The 9,533-nt window shown below is 39.4% G+C and overlaps 1 long non-coding RNA gene across 1 annotated transcript in view; it reads right to left on the bottom strand.

Moving 5' to 3' along the window:
• LOC145946729 (uncharacterized) overlaps positions 1-9,533 on the bottom strand; it is a 103,703-nt gene that overhangs the window by 60,328 nt on the left and 33,842 nt on the right. The gene's annotated exons all lie outside the window — the stretch shown is intronic.

A 9,533-nucleotide genomic window follows, 5' to 3' on the forward strand; every position in this document is an offset into this window, starting at 1 on the left:
TCTCACACAACAGAAAGAAGAAAGGAGAGAAATAATGAAAATAAAATATATGAAATATATCAAACACATTAGTAATAGGTTTGTTTCATTTATCTGCGATTAATTGACATTTGTTCTTTATTTCTTATTTCGTGCTAATTAGTTTTGAAAAAAAAAAATGAACAGATGAATTAAGAAGAGAGCGCTACTTATATAAATAAAATGTTTAATATCAGAAATATTAGAAACTATACGCAATCGCGTTCGAATATGTATAAAAATCATTGTAATTGACTAAAAAAGATGAAATATAAAAACTTCCGTTGCAAACAAAAGGAGAAAGAAATAACTCTGTACTTTCAATTCCATCTTTTTACGATACAATTAAAATCCTATACTACAAATTATGTGACAAATGAAAAACAGGTGTAAAGCTGAAATGGATAACATAGTTATTATATGGCAATGAAGAAGACAAGTTGGAAAATGAGATATGTTAAAAGGTCGCAAGAGTCACTGACATTTCCATTGCACACCGTAATATCCATCGCCCCATTCTCATTTTTCTGTTTGAAATTTCTCTTTCTATTTCTCTTATAACACACGCAATTGAAAAATATGCGATGAAAAGAAGAGGAAAGAAGAAAAGTACAAGAATTGCGTCGCCGGAAGCGATATACGGGCAGATGCCAATATGACGGTACACGCACTCGCAAGAGCCGTTGACCCCCGGAGGGGGTAAAAGCGCATAATATTACGTAGTGGAGAACAAGAAGAAGCGCATCCCCTCTATGACTACGTCCTGTAGCGTCAGCGAGAAAGACATCCTAAGGGTCGCTCCAAGATACGAAGCGCGCAGCGACTTCAATGAGACTGCGATAACAAAATGGCGATAACATATTATCTTTCGCGGGTGAGCGCGAAATGCTTTAAGAAGCGAAACGGAAAGAGTATACCGATGAAGAACTTTGAAGGTAAATTTTGCAAAACGCGCGGCAGCGCCCTAGGGTGGTAGATTATCCTAATCTCATTATTTTTCTTGCGATAAATGATGCCATCAACCAAGTAGAGAATGCAAAGTTCAAGAAGAAGGGGGGTAGCGCATCTAGCCGCGAGCGATGCAGGCAAAATGTCGGCGAGATGCGATGGTATGTACACGTATCTGCATGCATGCATGCATCCGAGCGTGCATATATGCACTTACACACATGCATATTTAATATGTATATGTATATATACGCAAGAGTCGTTTCGGGTGGCCCGCGGGTGAAGGCGCGGGATCGCGGCGTGGGAGAAGAAGAAGGACGTCGTCTTTCTCTCCCTCCCCTTCCTCATCCCTCGTTACCCTTCTTCTTCTTGCGTTCGTTCGTCCGCTATCGTTGTACGCGAGTGATGCCCTGGGCGGTAGACGCGCGGTACTGCTGCATCCAACCATGAAGCGGTGCGGTCGTTTCGCTGCGGGCGCGGAAACGAGAGATAGCGCGGCGAGCCTCGTCCTCTCCACCTTCGTGTCCCAGTGAGAGAGATGGTCGAAGGGCTAGAAGGGCGGAAAGAGAGAAAGAGAGAGAGAAAGAGAGAGAGGGATCTCTATGTTGCCCCGAGGGTATCCAGCGAGACAATGCGCTCCGTGACGCTTCGGGCGACTCCAAGGCAGACCGTAGTTCTCCCTCGTTTTCTGTTCCCTCCTCCCGTCCTAGGCCTCTGGCGATTCTTCGCTCTTCCTTCTCTTTTCCTCGCTTTCTTTCCTCTCGCCCTGCAAGATCTTCTAGTAGTTCTTTCTCTTCCTCATCCCTGCGAGATCTTTCCGTTCGTCATTTGCATGAACTTTTGCTGATATTGAAATTATTCTGTGTAGATACGTATACAGAATTCTTGGAAAGCGGATACGTAATTCTTGGAAAAATCCATCTTCTTTTGCAAAAATTGGAAAGTAGAAAAAATTTTATACATATGTTTTTAGTTATCGTTTGACATAATTAATTTAAAAATAATTTATTTTAATCTCATTAAAAAATAGCGAAGAAGAGAATGCAAACATGACTTTGGTTTTTCCGTACCGTAAGCACAACACATAATTCCTTTAATTTATCTTAATTTTTTCTATATCAACTAACTGTGGTCGAATTATTGCAACGTTTTCGGTGACCTTATTCGGTTCTCGCTGTGTTCCTTTCCGTATATTTCCGGTGCATCATTACTTCTCTCTAAATCTTCATAACTGTCTCCGGTGTATATCCAGGACGTAAAATTTCTAGAATGTCTCCCCAATTGCAATAAAGCGTTCTTTGGCGTCCTTCTTTACCGCCAACTCGCACCCGCTCTTATATCACCCTAACACATAGCTTCCTCCTCCTCGTCCTCCTTCTCTATTGCGTTCTCTCTTCTAGTGCACGCTCGCTTGGAGGGAGTAACGATGCCCTGGAGCGGGCCTCCACGGCGCGGCACTGTGGTAACGATAAGCAACGAAATGAAATATTAATGAAGTACCTGAGCGCACGTCCATTTTTCGCGGACGTCTCACCACCAACGCCTCAGGTGCCGAAGAAAAAGTCGGCTAGCTCATCGGAAGTAAAAGAATCATCGCTAGAAAACGGAGAAAAGGAAGAGAAGAGAACGAAGGCTGTGTCATTCTCGTGGCATCTAGATTGTTGCAATATAACATCTCGATTTAACCATATCTAGTATCACATCGAGAAAAATCTTGTGTTACTTAATTATCTTTTTCTCTTTAAAAAAATTTAGCTATATAAATAAAATATAAAAGTTTTATATTGTTAATATTTTTATATTTCTATGTTTAATTTGTCTTTTTATCATATATCTGTTGTCGTTGGAACTATGTATTTAAGAACTTTCGGAAATGTAAAATAATGGAAACAGTTGAGCTTTTTATGAAAAAGTTTATAGAGAAAAGCGAGACACGTAGAAAGAGAGAGATGATGATAAAAAAGAATATCGAAGCATAAGTTTTTTTTACTAAGGTTTTACTATGACATTTTTAAAAATTTCATATTCGAGCTAAGAGAGAATAACATACCGAGATCAAAGAAAGCCATTGTGAAAATGAATTGTACTAATTTCTTCTAACTAATTTGAATATAGAATTATAATAACATATCTATATTTCTATTAATTGATCAAAACAAAATTAATTTCTGTAATAAGCAAACTTGTTATATCAATAGATATTAATTTCTGTCTTGGTTCGTAGATATCCATGTGACTCTTATCATAAGCTTACACAATCGTTATTGACATTCCATTTTATTTCATTGCATTTTTTATCGATTAAAATTTGATATAAAATTATCGAAGCCATTTATATGTGGCACGACAATGAAAATGCGAACGCATCTATATTACAACGATAAATATCTCTTGCGAAAGTCAAACGATCGTATCCCGATTACAGCCAGCCAATAATAACGCACCGCCTGCGTTTAGCCCTTCAGCGGAATTCGAGCGCCACATTTTCGCAAACAATGTATGGAAAGTAACCCATTGCGCACCTTTACCATCGCCGCATGGCGATGCATGTCAGCGATGGTTGCATTGCGATGAATACGAAAATACCCGGGGCAATTCCCTAATTGCAGTGAGAGGCAAACGAACGGAGGGAAAGAGAAAATGAAAGTAAAGCGGAGGAAAAAGAGAGAGGTGCAGAGGCCAAAGAAGGGAGAAAAAGAGAAAGTCGCAGAGAGAAAGTGAGATAGAAACAAACGAGAGGGGAGGAGAAAGGGAGAAAATCTATTTTTTTTCAGCACGCTTCGAGCATCTTTTTTTTTATTTCTCCCTCTCTCTCTCTCTCTTTTTCATCTCGCGTAACTCCGTTGCCTCGCGAACCTCTGGGATATACCATATATTCACCTTCGTTTCATCTTATTTCGTTCTCTCTTTTCCCTTTACCCGATGCCCCATGTGTCTCTCCTTTGTCATGTGTTTCGAAGCGGTCGAACGCCCCCGCGAGCCAACATGGACCAGCGTCTTTCTCGTGTGTACCATCTCGCTCGATCTCTACGATTCTCACGAGTTGCCGCGGGACTCGCCTACGAGCGGATTACGTCGACGGACAGAAGAGGAAAGCAGGATGATCCAGGATTTAGCACGAATGATATTTCGATAGGCTCAAGAATCAATGATTCGTTCATTTTTTATCTCACATCAGCATAGACAATTTCAAAATGCACTGCAATTGGTACGCGGTAAGTCAAAGAATGCAATGCTTTAATTAAAATTTAATTTTAATTTTAATCCATAAGCTGCTGATTTTTCCCACTTGCCCAGGAGAACCAGTTTGCAGATCAAAATGTACTTAATCTTCTTCTCTTACGTGATTTCCATAATTGTTTAAATTTTTTTGTCTGTGTTATATCGTGAATGTTAAAGAAAATTAATTCGAACATTATTTAATCCTTTATTGCTTACTAGCACGTTTACGACGCGATAATGATTCGAACTATCGACACTATCGGCGCGGAATAAATTAAGAAAAAATATATATCAGCGTCGAAAGGCTCTATTTATCGCGACGCTCGCGGGCAACAAATTACCGTAGAAGAGAATTTTCCAAACGCTTGATTACCGTATGCGAGAAGCGCATACTGGCTTATTTTACCATAGAATGCTATACGCATCCAGGGAAAAGCAAAACTTCGCTCGCATATAAATCTTATTCGCGAAAGACGCGCAAAAAGTGTCGGGGGGCGTAAAATCGTAAGTAAGAGCGCGGTGAACCAGCAATGGCACTTAATAGAGTGATTATAAGAGAATTATTAGAGACGAGAGTCTCTCGGAGATTAATTGCGGTTAAGCCTCCTCGTTAAAGCCGCCTGAATGAGTTGAAATATAGCCCATGGTGACGGTAAAACAACGTTGTATATTAATACACTATAATTTCCACACTCGTAAAGAATCTTTCTTTATTAAATTGTGGTCGCACGCCGCATATAAACACTGTACATGACGTCTTTCGTAAATGACATCACGAAAGATTTCATCGACAACGCTATATTGAGATTTTACTTTTATGCCAGTCTATAAATTAAACCATCGAGCGTCTCGCAGGGTAGAAAGAAAAATTTACAGATATGTCACAATCAATGTGATGCTGTCATTGTAAAAAGATAGATTTTGAATTATATATCTTTAGAAAGATTTTATACTCTATATATTTTTCTTTTCCGTATATTTTTTAAATTATTAATTATTTAAATATGAAAATAACAAGCTGTTAGAGAGAGCGTAATTAAGATCGTTTGAAAACAATACAGACATATCGATGCGCATTTAATGCTTTTAACATCACAATTGTTCGCAACAGCCATTCTCATTGCAAAATCGGTGGAAAATCAACAATGCGTATTTGTAAATTTATTATCATGCGTGCAATTAGTTAATTCTATAAAATAATTCCTGTAGTAGCCAATTACGCCTCGTTAAGCATTTAATGCTCTTTATAGTTTCCACTATAAAATTTACTGATAACAGTGAAACTCTCTGGCTACTCTCATAAAATAATTTGGCCACGTAAATTATAATTCTCTTAATCGATACTGCAATAAAGTACATAACGTACTGCAATAAAGTTACACGCACAAATAAAACGGAATATATCGAAACAGATTCGTATTTCAGATATAATAAATAATAAGTTCAAAACGATATAAATGCACGTTCTCTCTCTCTCTCTCTCTCTCTCTCTCTCTCTCTCTCTCTCTCTCTCTCTCTCTATATATATATATATATATATATATATATATATATATATATTGACATAAATGGTACGCGGTTCAATGTTCGCGGTCGATTAAAAATATTTCAGCTTTCCTCCGAGCACAAAGTTTCATCCTTCCAGGATTCATAAAGACCCGCTGGAGACGCTTAATAAGCATTGTTAGCGGGGTCCGATCATGCCTAGGTGGGAGTCGAGGCCCGGAGCACATCCCACGGCATATCTACGCGAGCTGCCTTTCTCAGGGAGCGTTCTCTTACCTTACCTTACGTAAGTTCGCGCGGGATAAACGAGGACGAACAAGACGCGACAGCGAAAGAGGAGAAAAGAGAGGAAAGTAGGACGCGATGGGAGAAGAACGGATGAACGAGAGGTGAAGGTATAGCGAAAGAAAAGAAAGGGTACGAAGAGAAAGAGAGCGCGGCGTGATGGAGAGATGGAGAGAGAGAGATGAAAGGTAAGCTATGTCGAAGGAGAGAAAGACCGCAGGGGTCGTCTGGGATCTTCTAAAAATGATTCACAGCCTCCGGTAATTTACATTTGCTTGCGTGGGTGATCGTCGACTCGAGGAGGGGGACGAATAGGGGGTTGGAGGGAGAAAGGGGCCCGCCGGCTAAACTCTTCTCTCTGCCGACTGCCATCGAAAAGGTTAAACATACACCCACCGGAGGTCACGTAACCATCGGAGAGAAAGACCGCTCAAGCTACTTCCCCCTCTTTGAAACGCAACCTATGGCCGTTGTGTACGTGTACTTTGCGCATGCAGAACGATGCATGGTTTTGCGAGGACAAAAGAGAAGAAGAGAAGCGGCAGAAATCCACTTTGAATCTCTGAAACTGATTGGCAGGTCGCGCGTAGCAAGTTTACAGAAATTGATTCGAGAAGCGAGGGAAATTATTGTAATTTAAGGTTCGCAAAGTTTTCTTGACATTCATGATATATTATAAAACTTTTCAACTTTAAAAATTATAGAGTTCCGCGTGTTTAATAAAAAAAATTACTTCTTAATTAACTTGATCTCGAATCTAACAGACATTTAATTTTAAAATTTATTATGTGCGTCAAAATATTTCATATTAAACCTAAAAAGTACATACACATTAATAAACGAAATTGTTCATTTTTTTTCTTTCCACTTTCATCAAGAAAAATTCAGAATATGTCATAGAATAATTAAAGAAGAACTTAGAAGAACATTCTGATTCTGAGGCATATTGTGTATACGTGGCTGTAGAATTTGCGCGATGATTTATATATAGAAAGATTGTCTATATGAAAAAATAAAAGAAGAGAAGACAACGAAAAGCAAGCCGGATCGGGGGAGAAGAATAAGAACGCTGGATGGATAGGTGGAGAAGCGGAACTCTCGCCTTCGGCGCAGCACGACCCGTTTCAGAGACACGTAGGTTCAAACCAGAGGGCGAAGAGGAGCAGGACGATGAAGGGCGAGCGGGAGGAGAGGAAGAAGGCTTCTCTCCCTAAAATATGTGGACCCACGGGCAACACTCGGACTCTTCTCGTTACATCCCGCTGGATGCTCCGGGCGTATACCGGTCCGCCCGAGAGTCTGTGTATATCGTATGATACAAAAACATCGCATTATTTTCCTCTCTCTCTGGACCGCGTACGCGCAGCCTCCTCCTTTCCCGTCTTCTTCTTATTCCTCTTCTCCGCGAAGCGCCCGCGGGCATGTGACCACCATTATGCCCATCCTCCTTCTCTGGTCCCGCGATCTTCCCCCCTTCCCGTTCACCATTTCGTCCTCCTCCGCACAGCCTCCTTCCTTCCTTGTTCACTTCCCATCTCCGCCGTCGAGATATCTTCTGCTTCGAGAATTACGTATCCGCTAAACGAGTCGAAAAAAAGCGCCGGCGATCGCATCACAGCCGGCTAATTAATTACGACGTGTTCGTCTCGAAACGATCCCCACGTGTTTCCGGATTCCACATTTTTTTCAGAAATTAATTTGCCGCGGAGTAAAAAAGCGCTATCGCGTTACAATAAAAATAATAATATTGCCTTTCCATGAGATATATTAAGGGGACAAAAAAGGGTCCAGTTTTTATATGCAATAAAAAGGACAGAAAAATAAAGAAATACGGATACCTAAGCTCTGTTGAAGTTATATATCAGAGACACCGCGAATAAAATTAATCAGAAATGAATTAATGAACTGATTGCCAACCAAAGAATAAAAGTTAAATGCAACATTATAAACAATCGCAATTATAATAAAAAATCTCGTTAATATCATCGCGTTTCGTCTTTACTTGAAAAATTAACAAAGTCAGAACGTGTGAAGCAAAAATAAAAAAGCTGCTTAAAATTATTATCATTATTATTTATTGAGAAACGATAGAATGCATATTGCTTGACGTTTCCCTAGAAAAAAAATCAATTCCGTATTCATAAAAAAGAATGTGTTTCTTTCTTTTAAATTTGACTGACATTAAATTGTGCACGTACAAATCCTTTGCGCACATGATATATGCATAATAGTTATACAGTTACATGACTGTGTGTATATGAATGTGCTCAGACTACGCGCTCTTGCTACGCATTTCCTAAAAGCGAGGAATCGAGGAGATTTGGGACGTCCCGTAATTGCCTTGAGGGCATATTGCCTAAAGCGAATGGCAGAAACGAGCCGCGAACGCGATTCAGGCGAATGTTAAAATGAGTCTCGAAATGGCAAAGTCGCTCTTCCCTCGTCGCGTTTTCCCTCTCGTCCCCCTTTCCTCCCCCTCTCCCCCTGTTGCCCCTCGCCCTTTCTCCTTTTCTCCCCACGTTGGCCGGATCAACATATATACGAGCGTCACTTTGTCCCTGACGAAGTTGGCGTTTACGTATGCGAGCAACATCGTCCGGTGGGTTTGGAAGTGCCCGGGGCATTCTCGAACGATGTTGTCGGCCGTGGCCGTTTTGGCCCCGGGGCACCTCGAATACGACAAAGATCGAGCCTGGCTCGGTCCCCCCTTATATCGGCTCTCGCCAACTGCTCCATTATTCTCGATAGCCGATGGCTAATCGTACAGACGAGGTACCAATTGTAATTTTACGAAGACGAAATTTACGATCGATATTGAAAATGTTTCCAGCTATACTCGGCGACAATGTCGGCACACGCAGATCTTTCCCCCCTTTTCCCTTTTTTCTCTCCTGCTCTCGATTTTGGAAATTATTTTCATAAATAACTAATTAATAATTACCGATTTCACGTATTTTCCGCACTTGTGGTAGTCTAAATAACTTTCATATTAAATTCATAAACGCGATAAAGCTTTTTATAATAAAAACTTATAAATTGCATAGTTTCTATCATGATACCTTTATATCGCGTTATTGTATTCAATAAATCGAACTATAAATGTATGTATGTAGCTTTTATGACATAGATATAAGTCTGGTCATTAAAGTTCGTGCAATATTATTCGAATAACCGATGTTGTAAGTGAATAGCATCTCGGTTGCAAAGGTCATGTCATATGATTACGAGAGTTATCGAATATGTCTATTTACTTTTAGTACTTATGTAATAGCGCAAATGTGAATAACTAATGACTTTATATCCACTAAAAGATTACACTCAAACACGTTAATTTTCTAACAAACATAATACTTATCAAAATAGATATTAATAATTATATATTATATGATATATTTGTGTGTATATTTAAAAAAAAACATGCTAGGTAATATATTAATATCTTTATATATTATATATTATTTATAATATTAATCTCATTATATCTATTTTCAACCTATAATAATGTCAAATTATATTTAAAAATATCGTATCAATTCTCTCTTTAAAAAATTTTT

The sequence above is a fragment of the Prenolepis imparis genome, unplaced genomic scaffold (assembly GCF_030444845.1).
Source record: "Prenolepis imparis isolate NDT839.2.m4 unplaced genomic scaffold, iyPreImpa1.0 SCAF_2, whole genome shotgun sequence".
NCBI lineage: Eukaryota > Metazoa > Arthropoda > Insecta > Hymenoptera > Formicidae > Prenolepis > Prenolepis imparis.